Source organism: Siphateles boraxobius, unplaced genomic scaffold (genome assembly GCF_051911475.1).
Source record: "Siphateles boraxobius isolate OS27281-9 unplaced genomic scaffold, OSU_SipBor_1 172, whole genome shotgun sequence".
Classification (NCBI taxonomy): Eukaryota; Metazoa; Chordata; class Actinopteri; order Cypriniformes; family Leuciscidae; genus Siphateles; species Siphateles boraxobius.
The window spans coordinates 338,391-350,661 of record NW_027508780.1 but is presented as its reverse complement, the minus strand read 5'-3'; the positions used below and the strand labels follow the sequence as shown (position 1 = coordinate 350,661).

General features: G+C 44.0%; 29 non-coding genes across 29 annotated transcripts; all 29 read left to right on the top strand.

Moving 5' to 3' along the window:
• Positions 1-880: 880 nt before the first annotated feature.
• On the top strand, positions 881-952 carry trnaw-cca (transfer RNA tryptophan (anticodon CCA)). The gene has a single exon. It is a non-coding gene; the product is annotated as a tRNA-Trp (tRNA).
• Positions 953-1,046: 94 nt separating this feature from the next.
• trnaw-cca (transfer RNA tryptophan (anticodon CCA)) lies at positions 1,047-1,118 on the top strand. Its single transcript has one exon. It is a non-coding gene; the product is annotated as a tRNA-Trp (tRNA).
• Positions 1,119-1,212: 94 nt separating this feature from the next.
• Positions 1,213-1,284, top strand: trnaw-cca (transfer RNA tryptophan (anticodon CCA)). Its single transcript has one exon. It is a non-coding gene; the product is annotated as a tRNA-Trp (tRNA).
• Positions 1,285-1,378: 94 nt separating this feature from the next.
• trnaw-cca (transfer RNA tryptophan (anticodon CCA)) lies at positions 1,379-1,450 on the top strand. Its single transcript has one exon. It is a non-coding gene; the product is annotated as a tRNA-Trp (tRNA).
• Positions 1,451-1,710: 260 nt separating this feature from the next.
• On the top strand, positions 1,711-1,782 carry trnaw-cca (transfer RNA tryptophan (anticodon CCA)). The gene has a single exon. It is a non-coding gene; the product is annotated as a tRNA-Trp (tRNA).
• Positions 1,783-1,875: 93 nt separating this feature from the next.
• On the top strand, positions 1,876-1,947 carry trnaw-cca (transfer RNA tryptophan (anticodon CCA)). The gene has a single exon. It is a non-coding gene; the product is annotated as a tRNA-Trp (tRNA).
• Positions 1,948-2,373: 426 nt separating this feature from the next.
• trnaw-cca (transfer RNA tryptophan (anticodon CCA)) lies at positions 2,374-2,445 on the top strand. The gene has a single exon. It is a non-coding gene; the product is annotated as a tRNA-Trp (tRNA).
• A 94-nt stretch (positions 2,446-2,539) lies between these two features.
• On the top strand, positions 2,540-2,611 carry trnaw-cca (transfer RNA tryptophan (anticodon CCA)). Its single transcript has one exon. It is a non-coding gene; the product is annotated as a tRNA-Trp (tRNA).
• Positions 2,612-3,867: 1,256 nt separating this feature from the next.
• trnaw-cca (transfer RNA tryptophan (anticodon CCA)) lies at positions 3,868-3,939 on the top strand. Its single transcript has one exon. It is a non-coding gene; the product is annotated as a tRNA-Trp (tRNA).
• Positions 3,940-5,195: 1,256 nt separating this feature from the next.
• Positions 5,196-5,267, top strand: trnaw-cca (transfer RNA tryptophan (anticodon CCA)). The gene has a single exon. It is a non-coding gene; the product is annotated as a tRNA-Trp (tRNA).
• Positions 5,268-5,361: 94 nt separating this feature from the next.
• trnaw-cca (transfer RNA tryptophan (anticodon CCA)) lies at positions 5,362-5,433 on the top strand. Its single transcript has one exon. It is a non-coding gene; the product is annotated as a tRNA-Trp (tRNA).
• A 424-nt stretch (positions 5,434-5,857) lies between these two features.
• On the top strand, positions 5,858-5,929 carry trnaw-cca (transfer RNA tryptophan (anticodon CCA)). Its single transcript has one exon. It is a non-coding gene; the product is annotated as a tRNA-Trp (tRNA).
• A 94-nt stretch (positions 5,930-6,023) lies between these two features.
• On the top strand, positions 6,024-6,095 carry trnaw-cca (transfer RNA tryptophan (anticodon CCA)). The gene has a single exon. It is a non-coding gene; the product is annotated as a tRNA-Trp (tRNA).
• A 93-nt stretch (positions 6,096-6,188) lies between these two features.
• Positions 6,189-6,260, top strand: trnaw-cca (transfer RNA tryptophan (anticodon CCA)). Its single transcript has one exon. It is a non-coding gene; the product is annotated as a tRNA-Trp (tRNA).
• Positions 6,261-6,519: 259 nt separating this feature from the next.
• trnaw-cca (transfer RNA tryptophan (anticodon CCA)) lies at positions 6,520-6,591 on the top strand. Its single transcript has one exon. It is a non-coding gene; the product is annotated as a tRNA-Trp (tRNA).
• A 94-nt stretch (positions 6,592-6,685) lies between these two features.
• Positions 6,686-6,757, top strand: trnaw-cca (transfer RNA tryptophan (anticodon CCA)). Its single transcript has one exon. It is a non-coding gene; the product is annotated as a tRNA-Trp (tRNA).
• An 81-nt stretch (positions 6,758-6,838) lies between these two features.
• Positions 6,839-6,910, top strand: trnaw-cca (transfer RNA tryptophan (anticodon CCA)). Its single transcript has one exon. It is a non-coding gene; the product is annotated as a tRNA-Trp (tRNA).
• Positions 6,911-7,004: 94 nt separating this feature from the next.
• Positions 7,005-7,076, top strand: trnaw-cca (transfer RNA tryptophan (anticodon CCA)). The gene has a single exon. It is a non-coding gene; the product is annotated as a tRNA-Trp (tRNA).
• Positions 7,077-7,170: 94 nt separating this feature from the next.
• trnaw-cca (transfer RNA tryptophan (anticodon CCA)) lies at positions 7,171-7,242 on the top strand. The gene has a single exon. It is a non-coding gene; the product is annotated as a tRNA-Trp (tRNA).
• A 591-nt stretch (positions 7,243-7,833) lies between these two features.
• Positions 7,834-7,905, top strand: trnaw-cca (transfer RNA tryptophan (anticodon CCA)). Its single transcript has one exon. It is a non-coding gene; the product is annotated as a tRNA-Trp (tRNA).
• A 260-nt stretch (positions 7,906-8,165) lies between these two features.
• On the top strand, positions 8,166-8,237 carry trnaw-cca (transfer RNA tryptophan (anticodon CCA)). Its single transcript has one exon. It is a non-coding gene; the product is annotated as a tRNA-Trp (tRNA).
• A 93-nt stretch (positions 8,238-8,330) lies between these two features.
• On the top strand, positions 8,331-8,402 carry trnaw-cca (transfer RNA tryptophan (anticodon CCA)). Its single transcript has one exon. It is a non-coding gene; the product is annotated as a tRNA-Trp (tRNA).
• A 426-nt stretch (positions 8,403-8,828) lies between these two features.
• Positions 8,829-8,900, top strand: trnaw-cca (transfer RNA tryptophan (anticodon CCA)). Its single transcript has one exon. It is a non-coding gene; the product is annotated as a tRNA-Trp (tRNA).
• A 93-nt stretch (positions 8,901-8,993) lies between these two features.
• On the top strand, positions 8,994-9,065 carry trnaw-cca (transfer RNA tryptophan (anticodon CCA)). Its single transcript has one exon. It is a non-coding gene; the product is annotated as a tRNA-Trp (tRNA).
• Positions 9,066-10,487: 1,422 nt separating this feature from the next.
• trnaw-cca (transfer RNA tryptophan (anticodon CCA)) lies at positions 10,488-10,559 on the top strand. Its single transcript has one exon. It is a non-coding gene; the product is annotated as a tRNA-Trp (tRNA).
• Positions 10,560-10,653: 94 nt separating this feature from the next.
• On the top strand, positions 10,654-10,725 carry trnaw-cca (transfer RNA tryptophan (anticodon CCA)). The gene has a single exon. It is a non-coding gene; the product is annotated as a tRNA-Trp (tRNA).
• Positions 10,726-10,819: 94 nt separating this feature from the next.
• Positions 10,820-10,891, top strand: trnaw-cca (transfer RNA tryptophan (anticodon CCA)). Its single transcript has one exon. It is a non-coding gene; the product is annotated as a tRNA-Trp (tRNA).
• A 591-nt stretch (positions 10,892-11,482) lies between these two features.
• Positions 11,483-11,554, top strand: trnaw-cca (transfer RNA tryptophan (anticodon CCA)). The gene has a single exon. It is a non-coding gene; the product is annotated as a tRNA-Trp (tRNA).
• A 590-nt stretch (positions 11,555-12,144) lies between these two features.
• trnaw-cca (transfer RNA tryptophan (anticodon CCA)) lies at positions 12,145-12,216 on the top strand. The gene has a single exon. It is a non-coding gene; the product is annotated as a tRNA-Trp (tRNA).
• The last annotated feature ends 55 nt before the right edge of the window (positions 12,217-12,271 follow it).

The following is a 12,271-nucleotide window of genomic DNA, read 5'->3' as shown; positions in this document are numbered from 1 at the left end:
ATTCCTTAATGCTAGACCCTATAACTACCTCAGCAAAATCCACGCAGAGAAGGACCTCTTGGCGCAACGGTAGCACGTCTGACTCCTGATCAGAAGATTGCTTGCTCAAATAACGTCAAGGTCAAACAATCCATAATTTGAGTGCAAGCCCTTTATAAAATTCAGGATTTATTAATGCTAGACCCTATAACTACCTCAGCAAAATCCACGCAAAGAAGGACCTCGTGGCGCAACGGCAGCGCGTCTGACTCCAGATCAGAAGGTTGCGTGTTGAAATTTCATCGAGGTCAAACAATCCATAATTTGAGTGCAAGCCTTTGATAAAATTCAGGATTCCTTAATGCTAGACCCTATAACTACCTCAGCAAAATCCACGCAGAGAAGGACCTCTTGGCGCAACGGTAGCACGTCTGACTACTGATCAGAAGATTGCTTGCTCAAATCACGTCAAGGTCAAACAATCCATAATTTGAGTGCAAGCCCTTTATAAAATTCAGGATTTATTAATGCTAGACCCTATAACTACCTCAGCAAAATCCACGCAGAGAAGGACCGAGGGCGCAACGGCAGCGCGTCTGACTCCAGATCAGAAGGTTGCTTGTTCAAATCACGTCGAGGTCAAACAATCCACAATTTGATTGCAAACCTTTTATAAAATTCAGGATTCCTTAATGCTAGACCCTATAACTACCTCAGCAAAATCTCACAGAGATGGACGTCGTGGCGCAACGGCAGCGCGTCTGACTCCAGATCAGAAGGTTGCTTGTTCAAATCACGTCGAGGTCAAACAATCCACAATTTGATTGCAAAACTTTTATAAAATTCAGGATTCCTTAATGCTAGACCCTATAACTACCTCAGCAAAATCCACGCAGAGAAGGACCTCGTGGCGCAACGGCAGCGCGTCTGACTCCAGATCAGAAGGTTGCTTGTTCAAATCACGTCGAGGTCAAACAATCCTTAACTTGATTGCAAAACTTTTATAAAATTCAGGATTCCTTAATGCTAGACCCTATAACTACCTCAGCAAAATCCACGCAGAGAAGGACCTCGTGGCGCAACGGCAGCGCGTCTGACTCCAGATCAGAAGGTTGCGTGTTCAAATCACGTCGAGGTCAAACAATCCTTAACTTGATTGCAAACCTTTTATAAAATTCAGGATTACTTAATGCTAGACCCTATAACTACCTCAGCAAAATCTACGCAGAGAAGGACCTTGTTGCGCAACGGCAGCGCGTCTGACTCCAGATCAGAAGGTTGCGTGTTCAAATCACGTCGAGGTCAAACAATCCATAACTTGATTGCAAACCTTTTATAAAATTCAGGATTTCTTAATGCTAGACCTTATAACTACCTCAGCAAAATCCACTCAGAGAAGGACTTCGTGGCGCAACGGCAGCGCGTCTGACTCCAGATCAGAAGGTTGCGTGTTCAAATCACGTCAAGGTCAAACAGTCCACAATTTGATTGCAAACCTTTTATATAATTCAGGATTCCTTAATGCTAGACCCTATAACTACCTCAGCAAAATCCACGCAGAGAAGGACCTCTTGGCGCAACGGTAGCACGTCTGACTCCTGATCAGAAGATTGCTTGCTCAAATAACGTCAAGGTCAAACAATCCATAATTTGAGTGCAAGCCCTTTATAAAATTCAGGATTTATTAATGGTAGACCCTATAACTACCTCAGCAAAATCCACGCAGAGAAGGACCTCGTGGCGCAACGGCAGCGCGTCTGACTCCAGATCAGAAGGTTGCGTGTTCAAATCACGTCAAGGTCAAACAGTCCAGAATTTGATTGCAAACCTTTTATAAAATTCAGGATTCCTTAATGCTAGACGCCATAACTACCTCAGCAAAATCTCACAGAGATGGACCTCGTGGCGCAACGGCAGCGCGTCTGACTCCAGATCAGAAGGTTGCGTGTTCAAATCACGTCGAGGTCAAACAATCCATAACTTGATTGCAAACCTTTTATAAAATTCAGGATTCCTTAATGCTAGACCCTATAACTACCTCAGCAAAATCCACACAGAGAAGGACCTAGTGGTGCAACGGCAGCGCGTCTGACTCCAGATCAGAAGGTTGCGTGTTGAAATTTCATCGAGGTCAAACAATCCATAATTTGAGTGCAAGCCTTTGATAAAATTCAGGATTCCTTAATGCTAGACCCTATAACTACCTCAGCAAAATCCACGCAGAGAAGGACCTCTTGGCGCAACGGTAGCACGTCTGACTACTGATCAGAAGATTGCTTGCTCAAATCACGTCAAGGTCAAACAATCCATAATTTGAGTGCAAGCCCTTTATAAAATTCAGGATTTATTAATGCTAGACCCTATAACTACCTCAGCAAAATCAACACAGAGAAGGACCTCGTGGCGCAACGGCAGCGCGTCTGACTCCAGATCAGAAGGTTGCGTGTTCAAATCACGTCGAGGTCAAACAATCCATAACTTGATTGCAAACCTTTTATAAAATTCAGGATTCCTTAATGCTAGACCCTATAACTACCTCAGCAAAATCCACACAGAGAAGGACCTAGTGGTGCAACGGCAGCGCGTCTGACTCCAGATCAGAAGGTTGCGTGTTCAAATCACGTCGAGGTCAAACAATCCATAACTTGATTGCAAACCTTTTATAAAATTCAGGATTCCTTAATGCTAGACCCTATAACTACCTCAGCAAAATCCACACAGAGAAGGACCTAGTGGTGCAACGGCAGCGCGTCTGACTCCAGATCAGAAGGTTGCTTGTTCAAATCACGTCGAGGTCAAACAATCCACAATTTGATTGCAAACCTTTTATAAAATTCAGGATTCCTTAATGCTAGACCCTATAACTACCTCAGCAAAATCCACGCAGAGAAGGACCTCTTGGCGCAACGGTAGCACGTCTGACTCCTGATCAGAAGATTGCTTGCTCAAATCACGTCAAGGTCAAACAATCCATAATTTGAGTGCAAGCCCTTTATAAAATTCAGGATTTATTAATGCTAGACCCTATAACTACCTCAGCAAAATCCACGCAGAGAAGGACCTCGTGGCTCAACGGCAGCGCGTCTGACTCCAGATCAGAAGGTTGCGTGTTCAAATCACGTCAAGGTCAAACAATCCATAATTTGATTGCAAACCTTTTATAAAATTCAGGATTCCTTAATGCTAGACCCTATAACTACCTCAGCAAAATCTACGCAGAGAAGGTCCTTGTTGCGCAACGGCAGCCCGTCTGACTCCAGATCAGAAGGTTGCGTGTTCAACTCTAGTTGAGGTCAAACAATCCATAATTTGATTGCAAACCTTTTATAAAATTCAGGATTCCTTAATGCTAGACCCTATAACTACCTCAGCAAAATCTACGCAGAGAAGGTCCTTGTTGCGCAACGGCAGCGCGTCTGACTCCAGATCAGAAGGTTGCGTGTTCAACTCACGTTGAGGTCAAACAATCCATAATTTGATTGCAAACCTTTTATAAAATTCAGGATTCCTTAATGCTAGACCCTATAACTACCTTAGCAAAATCCACGCAGAGAAGGACCTCGTGGCGCAACGGCAGCGCGTCTGACTCCAGATCAGAAGGTTGCTTGTTCAAAGCACGTTGAGGTCAAACAATCCACAATTTGATTGCAAACCTTTTATAAAATTCAGGATTCCTTAATGCTAGACCCTATAACTACCTCAGCAAAATCCACGCAGAGAAGGACCTCTTGGCGCAACGGTAGCACGTCTGACTCCTGATCAGAAGATTGCTTGCTCAAATCACGTCAAGGTCAAACAATCCATAATTTGATTGCAAACCTTTTATAAAATTCAGGATTCCTTAATGCTAGACCCTATAACTACCTCAGCAAAATCTACACAGAGAAGGACCTTGTTGCGCAACGGCAGCGCGTCTGACTCCAGATCAGAAGGTTGCGTGTTCAAATCACGTCGAGGTCAAACAATCCATAACTTGATTGCAAACCTTTTATAAAATTCAGGATTCCTTAATGCTAGACCCTATAACTACCTCAGCAAAATCCACACAGAGAAGGACCTAGTGGTGCAACGGCAGCGCGTCTGACTCCAGATCAGAAGGTTGCTTGTTCAAATCACGTCGAGGTCAAACAATCCACAATTTGATTGCAAACCTTTTATAAAATTCAGGATTCCTTAATGCTAGACCCTATAACTACCTCAGCAAAATCCACGCAGAGAAGGACCTCTTGGCGCAACGGTAGCACGTCTGACTCCTGATCAGAAGATTGCTTGCTCAAATCACGTCAAGGTCAAACAATCCATAATTTGAGTGCAAGCCCTTTATAAAATTCAGGATTTATTAATGCTAGACCCTATAACTACCTCAGCAAAATCCACGCAGAGAAGGACCTCGTGGCTCAACGGCAGCGCGTCTGACTCCAGATCAGAAGGTTGCGTGTTCAAATCACGTCAAGGTCAAACAATCCATAATTTGATTGCAAACCTTTTATAAAATTCAGGATTCCTTAATGCTAGACCCTATAACTACCTCAGCAAAATCTACGCAGAGAAGGTCCTTGTTGCGCAACGGCAGCCCGTCTGACTCCAGATCAGAAGGTTGCGTGTTCAACTCTAGTTGAGGTCAAACAATCCATAATTTGATTGCAAACCTTTTATAAAATTCAGGATTCCTTAATGCTAGACCCTATAACTACCTCAGCAAAATCTACGCAGAGAAGGTCCTTGTTGCGCAACGGCAGCGCGTCTGACTCCAGATCAGAAGGTTGCGTGTTCAACTCACGTTGAGGTCAAACAATCCATAATTTGATTGCAAACCTTTTATAAAATTCAGGATTCCTTAATGCTAGACCCTATAACTACCTTAGCAAAATCCACGCAGAGAAGGACCTCGTGGCGCAACGGCAGCGCGTCTGACTCCAGATCAGAAGGTTGCTTGTTCAAAGCACGTTGAGGTCAAACAATCCACAATTTGATTGCAAACCTTTTATAAAATTCAGGATTCCTTAATGCTAGACCCTATAACTACCTCAGCAAAATCCACGCAGAGAAGGACCTCTTGGCGCAACGGTAGCACGTCTGACTCCTGATCAGAAGATTGCTTGCTCAAATCACGTCAAGGTCAAACAATCCATAATTTGATTGCAAACCTTTTATAAAATTCAGGATTCCTTAATGCTAGACCCTATAACTACCTCAGCAAAATCTACACAGAGAAGGACCTTGTTGCGCAACGGCAGCGCGTCTGACTCCAGATCAGAAGGTTGCGTGTTCAAATCACGTCGAGGTCAAACAATCCATAATTTGATTGCAAACCTTTTATAAAATTCAGGATTCCTTAATGCTAGACCCTATAACTACCTCAGCAAAATCCACGCAGAGAAGGACCTCGTGGCGCAACGGCAGCGCGTCTGACTCCAGATCAGAAGGTTGCGTGTTCAAATCACGTCGAGGTCAAACAATCCATAATTTGATTGCAAACCTTTTATAAAATTCAGGATTCCTTAATGGTAGACCCTATAACTACCTCAGCAAAATCTACGCAGAGAAGGTCCTTGTTGCGCAACGGCAGCGCGTCTGACTCCAGATCAGAAGGTTGCGTGTTCAAATCACGTCGAGGTCAAACAATCCATAACTTGATTGCAAACCTTTCATAAAATTCAGGATTCCTTAATGCTAGACCCTATAACTACCTCAGCAAAATCCACGCAGAGAAGGACCGAGGGCGCAACGGCAGCGCGTCTGACTCCAGATCAGAAGGTTGCGTGTTCAAATCAGGTCGAGGTCAAACAATCCACAATTTGATTGCAAACCTTTTATAAAATTCAGGATTCCTTAATGCTAGACGCTATAACTACCTCAGCAAAATCTCACAGAGATGGACCTCGTGGCGCAGCGGCAGCGCGTCTGACTCCAGATCAGAAGGTTGCGTGTTCAAATCACGTCGACGTCAAACAATGCATAACTTGATTGCAAACCTTTTATAAAATTCAGGATTCCTTAATGCTAGACCCTATAACTACCTCAGCAAAATCAACGCAGAGAAGGACCTCGTGGCGCAATGGCAGCGCGTCTGACTCCAGATCAGAAGCTTGCGTGTTCAAATCACGTCAAGGTCAAACAATCCAGAATTTGATTGCAAACCTTTTATAAAATTCAGGATTCCTTAATGCTAGACCCTATAACTACCTCAGCAAAATCTCACAGAGATGGACCTCGTGGCGCAACGGCAGCGCGTCTGACTCCAGATCAGAAGGTTGCGTGTTCAAATCACGTCGAGGTCAAACAATCCATAATTTGAGTGCAAGCCTTTTATAAAATTCAGGATTCCTTAATGCTAGACCCTATAACTACCTCAGCAAAATCCACGCAGAGAAGGACCGAGGGCGCAACGGCAGCGCGTCTGACTCCAGATCAGAAGGTTGCGTGTTCAAATCACGTTGAGGTCAAACAATCCATAATTTGATTGCAAACCTTTTATAAAATTCAGGATTCCTTAATGCTAGACCCTATAACTACCTCAGCAAAATCCACGCAGAGAAGGACCTCGTGGCGCAACGGCAGCGCGTCTGACTCCAGATCAGAAGGTTGCGTGTTCAAATCACGTCGAGGTCAAACAATCCTTAACTTGATTGCAAACCTTTTATAAAATTCAGGATTACTTAATGCTAGACCCTATAACTACCTCAGCAAAATCTACGCAGAGAAGGACCTTGTTGCGCAACGGCAGCGCGTCTGACTCCAGATCAGAAGGTTGCGTGTTCAAATCACGTCGAGGTCAAACAGGAGTCATACGTGCTAGGAGTCATACGTGCTTAATGCTAGACCCTATAACTACCTCAGCAAAATCAACGCAGAGAAGGACCTCGTGGCGCAACGGCAGCGCGTCTGACTCCAGATCAGAAGGTTGCGTGTTCAAATCACGTCAAGGTCAAACAATCCAGAATTTGATTGCAAACCTTTTATAAAATTCAGGATTCCTTAATGCTAGACCCTATAACTACCTCAGCAAAATCAACGCAGAGAAGGACCTCGTGGCGCAAAGGCAGCGCGTCTGACTCCAGATCAGAAGGTTGCGTGTTCAAATCACGTCGAGGTCAAACAATCCATAACTTGATTGCAAACCTTTTATAAAATTCAGGATTCCTTAATGCTAGACCCTATAACTACCTCAGCAAAATCCACACAGAGAAGGACCTCGTGGTGCAACGGCAGCGCGTCTGACTCCAGATCAGAAGGTTGCGTGTTTAAATCACGTTGAGGTCAAACAATCCGTAATTTGATTGCAAAACTTTTATAAAATTCAGGATTCCTTAATGCTAGACCCTATAACTACCTCAGCAAAATCCACGCAGAGAAGGACCGAGGGCGCAACGGCAGCGCGTCTGACTCCAGATCAGAAGGTTGCTTGTTCAAATCACGTCGAGGTCAAACAATCCACAATTTGATTGCAAACCTTTTATAAATTACAGGATTCCTTAATGCTAGACCCTATAACTACCTCAGCAAAATCCACGCAGAGAAGGACCTCTTGGTGCAACGGTAGCACGTCTGACTCCTGATCAGAAGATTGCTTGCTCAAATCACGTTGAGGTCAAACAATCCATAATTTGAGTGCAAGCCCTTTATAAAATTCAGGATTTATTAATGCTAGACCCTATAACTACCTCAGCAAAATCCACGCAGAGAAGTACCTCGTGGCGCAACGGCAGCGCGTCTGACTCCAGATCAGAAGGTTGCGTGTTCAAATCACGTCAAGGTCAAACAATCCATAATTTGATTGCAAACCTTTTATAAAATTCAGGATTTCTTAATGCTAGACCTTATAACTACCTCAGCAAAATCCACGCAGAGAAGGACCTCGTGGCGCAACGGCAGCGCGTCTGACTCCAGATCAGAAGGTTGCGTGTTCAAATCACGTCAAGGTCAAACAGTCCACAATTTGATTGCAAACCTTTTATATAATTCAGGATTCCTTAATGCTAGACCCTATAACTACCTCAGCAAAATCCACGCAGAGAAGGACCTCTTGGCGCAACGGTAGCACGTCTGACTCCTGATCAGAAGATTGCTTGCTCAAATAACGTCAAGGTCAAACAATCCATAATTTGAGTGCAAGCCCTTTATAAAATTCAGGATTTATTAATGGTAGACCCTATAACTACCTCAGCAAAATCCACGCAGAGAAGGACCTCGTGGCGCAACGGCAGCGCGTCTGACTCCAGATCAGAAGGTTGCGTGTTCAAATCACGTCAAGGTCAAACAATCCAGAATTTGATTGCAAACCTTTTATAAAATTCAGGATTCCTTAATGCTAGACGCCATAACTACCTCAGCAAAATCTCACAGAGATGGACCTCGTGGCGCAACGGCAGCGCGTCTGACTCCAGATCAGAAGGTTGCGTGTTCAAATCACGTCGAGGTCAAACAATCCATAACTTGATTGCAAACCTTTTATAAAATTCAGGATTCCTTAATGCTAGACCCTATAACTACCTCAGCAAAATCCACACAGAGAAGGACCTAGTGGTGCAACGGCAGCGCGTCTGACTCCAGATCAGAAGGTTGCGTGTTGAAATTTCATCGAGGTCAAACAATCCATAATTTGAGTGCAAGCCTTTGATAAAATTCAGGATTCCTTAATGCTAGACCCTATAACTACCTCAGCAAAATCCACGCAGAGAAGGACCTCTTGGCGCAACGGTAGCACGTCTGACTACTGATCAGAAGATTGCTTGCTCAAATCACGTCAAGGTCAAACAATCCATAATTTGAGTGCAAGCCCTTTATAAAATTCAGGATTTATTAATGCTAGACCCTATAACTACCTCAGCAAAATCCGCGCAGAGAAGGACCTCGTGGCGCAACGGCAGTGCGTCTGACTCCAGATCAGAAGGTTGCGTGTTCAAATCACGTCAAGGTCAAACAATCCAGAATTTGATTGCAAACCTTTTATAAAATTCAGGATTCCTTAATGCTAGACGCCATAACTACCTCAGCAAAATCTCACAGAGATGGACCTCGTGGCGCAACGGCAGCGCGTCTGACTCCAGATCAGAAGGTTGCGTGTTCAAATCACGTCGAGGTCAAACAATCCATAACTTGATTGCAAACCTTTTATAAAATTCAGGATTCCTTAATGCTAGACCCTATAACTACCTCAGCAAAATCCACACAGAGAAGGACCTAGTGGTGCAACGGCAGCGCGTCTGACTCCAGATCAGAAGGTTGCTTGTTCAAATCACGTCGAGGTCAAACAATCCACAATTTGATTGCAAACCTTTTATAAAATTCAGGATTCCTTAATGCTAGACCCTATAACTACCTCAGCAAAATCCACGCAGAGAAGGACCTCTTGGCGCAACGGTAGCACGTCTGACTCCTGATCAGAAGATTGCTTGCTCAAATCACGTCAAGGTCAAACAATCCATAATTTGAGTGCAAGCCCTTTATAAAATTCAGGATTTATTAATGCTAGACCCTATAACTACCTCAGCAAAATCCACGCAGAGAAGGACCTCGTGGCTCAACGGCAGCGCGTCTGACTCCAGATCAGAAGGTTGCGTGTTCAAATCACGTCAAGGTCAAACAATCCATAATTTGATTGCAAACCTTTTATAAAATTCAGGATTCCTTAATGCTAGACCCTATAACTACCTCAGCAAAATCTACGCAGAGAAGGTCCTTGTTGCGCAACGGCAGCCCGTCTGACTCCAGATCAGAAGGTTGCGTGTTCAACTCTAGTTGAGGTCAAACAATCCATAATTTGATTGCAAACCTTTTATAAAATTCAGGATTCCTTAATGCTAGACCCTATAACTACCTCAGCAAAATCTACGCAGAGAAGGTCCTTGTTGCGCAACGGCAGCGCGTCTGACTCCAGATCAGAAGGTTGCGTGTTCAACTCACGTTGAGGTCAAACAATCCATAATTTGATTGCAAACCTTTTATAAAATTCAGGATTCCTTAATGCTAGACCCTATAACTACCTTAGCAAAATCCACGCAGAGAAGGACCTCGTGGCGCAACGGCAGCGCGTCTGACTCCAGATCAGAAGGTTGCTTGTTCAAAGCACGTTGAGGTCAAACAATCCACAATTTGATTGCAAACCTTTTATAAAATTCAGGATTCCTTAATGCTAGACCCTATAACTACCTCAGCAAAATCCACGCAGAGAAGGACCTCTTGGCGCAACGGTAGCACGTCTGACTCCTGATCAGAAGATTGCTTGCTCAAATCACGTCAAGGTCAAACAATCCATAATTTGATTGCAAACCTTTTATAAAATTCAGGATTCCTTAATGCTAGACCCTATAACTACCTCAGCAAAATCTACACAGAGAAGGACCTTGTTGCGCAACGGCAGCGCGTCTGACTCCAGATCAGAAGGTTGCGTGTTCAAATCACGTCGACGTCAAACAATGCATAACTTGATTGCAAACCTTTTATAAAATTCAGGATTCCTTAATGCTAGACCCTATAACTACCTCAGCAAAATCCACGCAGAGAAGGACCTCGTGGCGCAATGGCAGCGCGTCTGACTCCAGATCAGAAGCTTGCGTGTTCAAATCACGTCAAGGTCAAACAATCCAGAATTTGATTGCAAACCTTTTATAAAATTCAGGATTCCTTAATGCTAGACCCTATAACTACCTCAGCAAAATCAACGCAGAGAAGGACCTCGTGGCGCAAAGGCAGCGCGTCTGACTCCAGATCAGAAGGTTGCGTGTTCAAATCACGTCGAGGTCAAACAATCCATAACTTGATTGCAAACCTTTTATAAAATTCAGGATTCCTTAATGCTAGACCCTATAACTACCTCAGCAAAATCCACACAGAGAAGGACCTCGTGGTGCAACGGCAGCGCGTCTGACTCCAGATCAGAAGGTTGCGTGTTTAAATCACGTTGAGGTCAAACAATCCGTAATTTGATTGCAAAACTTTTATAAAATTCAGGATTCCTTAATGCTAGACCCTATAACTACCTCAGCAAAATCCACGCAGAGAAGGACCGAGGGCGCAACGGCAGCGCGTCTGACTCCAGATCAGAAGGTTGCTTGTTCAAATCACGTCGAGGTCAAACAATCCACAATTTGATTGCAAACCTTTTATAAAATACAGGATTCCTTAATGCTAGACCCTATAACTACCTCAGCAAAATCCACGCAGAGAAGGACCTCTTGGTGCAACGGTAGCACGTCTGACTCCTGATCAGAAGATTGCTTGCTCAAATCACGTTGAGGTCAAACAATCCATAATTTGAGTGCAAGCCCTTTATAAAATTCAGGATTTATTAATGCTAGACCCTATAACTACCTCAGCAAAATCCACGCAGAGAAGTACCTCGTGGCGCAACGGCAGCGCGTCTGACTCCAGATCAGAAGGTTGCGTGTTCAAATCACGTCAAGGTCAAACAATCCATAATTTGATTGCAAACCTTTTATTAAATTCAGGATTCCTTAATGCTAGACCCTATAACTACCTCAGCAAAATCCACGCAGAGAAGGACCTCGTGGCGCAACGGCAGCGCGTCTGACTCCAGATCAGAAGGTTGCGTGTTCAAATCACGTCGAGGTCAAACAATCCATAATTTGAGTGGAAGCCTTTTATAAAATTCATGATTCCTTAATGCTAGACCCTATAACTACCTCAGCAAAATCCACGCAGAGAAGGACCTCTTGGCGCAACGGTAGCACGTCTGACTACTGATCAGAAGATTGCTTGCTCAAATCACGTCAAGGTCAAACAATCCATAATTTGAGTGCAAGCCCTTTATAAAATTCAGGATTTATTAATGCTAGACCCTATAACTACCTCAGCAAAATCCACGCAGAGAAGGACCGAGGGCGCAACGGCAGCACGTCTGACTCCAGATCAGAAGGTTGCTTGTTCAAATCACGTCGAGGTCAAACAATCCACAATTTGATTGCAAACCTTTTATAAAATTCAGGATTCCTTAATTCTAGACCCTATAACTACCTCAGCAAAATCTCACAGAGATGGACGTCGTGGCGCAACGGCAGCGCGTCTGACTCCAGATCAGAAGGTTGCTTGTTCAAATCACGTCGAGGTCAAACAATCCACAATTTGATTGCAAAACTTTTATAAAATTCAGGATTCCTTAATGCTAGACCCTATAACTACCTCAGCAAAATCCACGCAGAGAAGGACCTCGTGGCGCAACGGCAGAGCGTCTGACTCCAGATCAGAAGGTTGCGTGTTCAAATCACGTCGAGGTCAAACAATCCTTAACTTGATTGCAAACCTTTTATAAAATTCAGGATTACTTAATGCT